We start from the raw sequence: 4647 nt of genomic DNA, 5'->3' as shown, positions 1-4647 counted from the left end.
AGGCCCAAGATGATATCAATCAATGGTATTTATTGAGTGCTTATTGTGTGCAGAGCTCTGTACTGAGCACTTGGGAGGGGACCGTGAGCCCGTTATTGGGCAGGGCTTGTCTCTATCTGTTGCCGAATTGTACATTCCAAGTGCTTCGTAGAGCGCTCTGCACATTGTAAGCGCCCAATCAATACTATTGAATGAATGACAGTACAACATTACCCGTCCACAGCGAGCTTACTGTCTAGAAGCCCCATGTCTCCATACAGATCGGAATCCACATCCCCTTCCCTTTCTTCACGTCCTTCCTCCTCTCCCACTTGCATTTTGGCTAATCTGTGCCTCAGAGAAGTGGAAATACACTGGACCAATTCGCCCACGGAAAAGAATTTGATCTGTCAGTCTCATAAAGTGTTCATCTGAACGACAAACATCGAGGCCTAATGGTAAAGAGCCCAGGCCTGGGCGTCAGGAGAGCTGAGTTCTAATCCTAGATGGCCACTTGGCTACTGGGTGCCTTGGGCAAGTCACTTAGCTTCCCTATGCTTCAGTTTCCTCACCTGTAAATTGGGCGTAAAATACCTGGTCTTCTCTCCCTCTTAGATTGTGAACCCCGAGTGGGATAAGGCCTCTCTCCTTACATCTATTCCCATGCTTAGTAATCAATCAATCAATCATTCATTCAATCCATCATTATTTATTGAGTGCTTACTGTGTGTGTGCAGAGCACTGTATTAAGCGATTGAAAGAGTATACTCTAACAATATAACAGAATATTCCCAGCCCATAACGAGCTTAAAGCCTAAATGGCATTGATATAAAAAATAAATAAATTGCAGATATGTACATTAGTGCCGTGGGGCTGAAGGAGGGGTGAATAAAAGGTACCAAGTACAACGACGATGCAGAAGGGAGTGGGAGAAATGAAAATGAGAGACCTCTTGGAGGAGATGTGCCTTTAATAAAACTTTGAAGGTGGGGAGAGTGATCGTCTGTTGGATATGAAGGGGGAGGATGTTCGAGGCCAGAAGCGGGTCTTGGGCGGGAGGTCGGATTAGTAGCGTGCTTTCCACCAAGTGAGCGCAAACCGAATGCCACAATTATCATCTGAATGTATTATACTTTTCTAGAATCATCCCGGACTAGAGTTATCCATCAGAATGCTGTGAAGCTCTAACTTTCCTCTCATTTTTGTTTTTCAAGACCAACCAATGAAGGCTTTGATCCTGCCATATCCCCAAATTGCAATAATCCCCAGGCAAAGGGTGAACTGCCCATTTTTTATGGTATTTGTAAAGTTCTTACTATGTGTCAAGGAAGCTTCTAAAGGCTGTGATCGGTCTCACTGATTCTCTGATGATGTCAAGTTTGACAGTTATTGAAAAAGGAAAATGACTTCCTCCCAAGAGGGAGGCCCAGCAAAATCTCCTCCTTGTCTTGCAAACTTTAGCAGTCCCAAAGAATCAATCAATTAATCATCAGTGATATTTACTGAGCATTCACTATGTGCATAACACTACACTAAATGCTTGGGAGAGTCCAATACAACAGAACTAGCAGAAACGTTCCCTGCCCATGATGAGCCTTCATGTTGAGACAAATTTAATCTCATTACATTAATGAATTGAGTCAGTCTCTAAAGAGGGGTGGACAACGGCCATGCTGAAGCAAACCTGAAATCCGTTCCCGGGTGTTCTTTACTCTGCGATTTGGACATTTTACCAGGTTAGCGAGACTCTGCCCCCCCCGCCCCCCGCCCCAAAAACCAACGGTGAAAGTTTGGTGGCAATGGAGAACTTTCTAGGTCAGGCATTCTGTTAATTTCTCATGGAAGCAAACTTCTCCTGAGGTATTCAATTGCTCTAAACTCCATTTGGAGTGGAGGATGGGATTAATGTGGTTTCGAAAAGAAATGAGAATTTAGAAGGCTCTGAAATAAAACCCACACACTAGAAAGAAAATGGTCTTTCAGCAATGAGATTGAATTTATCTTTGCTGAAGTTACGGAGGGGTTTCACAAATCTAACGAACGTCCCTGACTGTTTCAGCAGGCAAATGGCATAACGGAAGGCTGAGAGAGAAGGGCTGCGCGGGGAAACAACAAGAAAAAATAGAAAATATTGATTATTGAATTAAATCTGTTTTCTCAAGGAAGTCAGCCGCATTAACGGCAAGGAGGTGAATCTAAGTTTAACGTCCTAGGTGATGGCTTTTTTTGTTGTTTTTGTGGTTCTAAGTATCGAGAGGTTTTTTGTTTTAACCTTAAGGAAGACATTAACTCAAGGTCACGGAAAATACATGAGCTGAGGTCAAGGCCAGCAAAGAGAACACTTCATTTATTTCTCGTGTCGAATTGGTCGTTGAGCTGGTTGTTGATCCTGCCGTTGCTCTGTCCTCGACAGGGGTCATATGAATTCCTCAGGGAGATTTACCCTCTTGACTTGATTCTGCTCAAGTTTAAAGTTCAGCCCCAACGTAATTCTCATAGGGATAGTCTTGGCAGGCCAGATTAAAGATTTAGGAAGCACAGACCCCTCGCTCTGCTCGTCAAGCGATCAAGAGATTATACTGTTGCCTAGTATGTATTGAACGCTACTAAGCACGAAGCCGAGTTCAATAGGGACAGAAGATACGTTCCTTGCCCTCGAGGAGTTTACAGCGTAATGGAGGCGCCTTTAACCCTGATTTTGGCATATTACCCGCGCTCAATCGATACCATCGATTGGCCAACGCCATTTCCCGTTTCTTCCCCTCAGAAAGCAGAGTTTTCCCACCCTGCCGTTGAACCGCATGTCTCCGGGATCCTTCAAGGAATTTAAATCTGCTGATGGCAGAGATGATGGGGGTGGACAGGAACTCAGAGCTCCTGGCACTCCCAGACAGTAGCTATCAATCAAATCCCTCTCTGGGCCAATCAAGATGCAAGCGAAAGGATATAAAGTAAGAGAAGAACCCTTCTGTAGTCTCTCAACCCAGTGCTTTTCAGTTCCTCCATGCTGAGAAGCAATGTAAGAATTCTAGTAGGCGACCTTCCGACGGTGAGCTAATTAACAGGTTAGGTCGCGTTCAGGCTGTTAAGACAAATGGCGATTCTGTAAAACGTCTGCAACCTGACGTTAGCTCTGCTCCAGGCAGATTCGGCCTATAGCTCATGGACGAGGGTGATCGGAAGAGAGGAAAAGCGTTATACAGAACGCTTTCTAAACTTATATGTTTTAGGCTATTATCCACTCATAGAAAATGTGTCCCATTCTCTACCTGAGGGAAAATGGTCTTGCTAATAAAAGGCCAAAGACAGAAGATGTTGGGTATCTGGCAGAAGTCTCTGTCAGCTAAAAAACGGTCCATTTTTTAACTGAGGTCAGAAGCAGCATGGATGGCACAGGAGCCTGGAAGTCAGAAGGACCACGGGTCTAATCCCGGGTCCACCACATTGTCTGCTTTGTGACCTTGGGCCAGTCACTTCACTTCCCTGTGCCTCAGCCATCTCATCTGTAAAATAGGGATTGAGATTGTGAGTCCCAGGTGGGTTGGGGACTGTGTCCAACCTGATTAGCTTGTATCTACCCCAGTGCTTACTGCAGTGCCTGGCACATAGTAAACGCTTAACAAACACCATTAAAAAAAAATCCAGGATTCCCAGGGAATCTCCCTATCTGGTCCCTCAGGAGCTGAATCGGGTTGACCCTTTTCTAGTCTTCAAAACCCAAGAAGTATGAGCTGACTGTGGATCCACAAAGAGACTTGGGCCAAAATTTAATAATTACTGTGGTCTAGTTGAAGTGCTTACTACAGGCCAAGCTCTGTAATAATAATGATGGTATTTGTTAAGCGCTTACTATGTGCAGAGCACTGTTCTAAGCGCTGGGGTAGACACAGAGGAATCAGGTTGTCCCACGTGGGGCTCACAGACTTCATCCCCATTTTACAGATGAGGTAACTGAGGCACAGAGAAGTGAAGCGACTTGCCCACAGTCACACAGCTGGCAAGTGGCAGAGCCGGGATTTGAACTCATGACCTCTGACTCCAAAGCCCGGGCTCTTTCCACTGAGCCACGCTGCTTCTCTCTGGTAATAAGCACCAGATTCCCTCTAAGATAATCAGGATGGACACGGTCCCTGTCCATCATGGGGCTCGCAGAATAAGGAGGCAAAGGAGAGAACACAGGTGTTTAATCTCCATTTTGCAGATGAGGAAACTCGGGCACAGAGGCCTCACCGCCTTCCCCGCCCACCGCCCAGGACTGACCCTGACTCCCCTCCTCACCGTCGAGGAGAAACACCCGGTAACTGCTACCTGGTCTTCCTGCTGGTGCTCGGCTCCCCGCTACCGTGGCTGAAGAAGACCTCCGTGTCTGCCCGTCAAGCTCTGTGCCACCAGACTGGATACAAAACCAACTGCTGGGCTTTCTCTTTTTTGTTTTGTTTTTTAATGGCATTTGTCACGTGCTTCCTATGGGCCAGGTACCGTTCTAAGCACCGGGGTAGAGACAAGGTAGTCAGGTTTGTCACAATTCCCGTCCCACGGGGGACTCACAGTCTTAATCCCCATAGAACAGATGAGGGAACAATAGTCCGGACAATTTAAGAGACTTGCCTAAGATCACCCGGCAGACGAGCCGGGATTAGAAGCCAGGTCCTTCCGCCTTCCAGGCC

This window comes from Ornithorhynchus anatinus, chromosome 12 (genome assembly GCF_004115215.2).
Source record: "Ornithorhynchus anatinus isolate Pmale09 chromosome 12, mOrnAna1.pri.v4, whole genome shotgun sequence".
Taxonomy (NCBI): Eukaryota; Metazoa; Chordata; class Mammalia; order Monotremata; family Ornithorhynchidae; genus Ornithorhynchus; species Ornithorhynchus anatinus.
Note: the sequence above shows the minus strand (reverse complement) of the source record.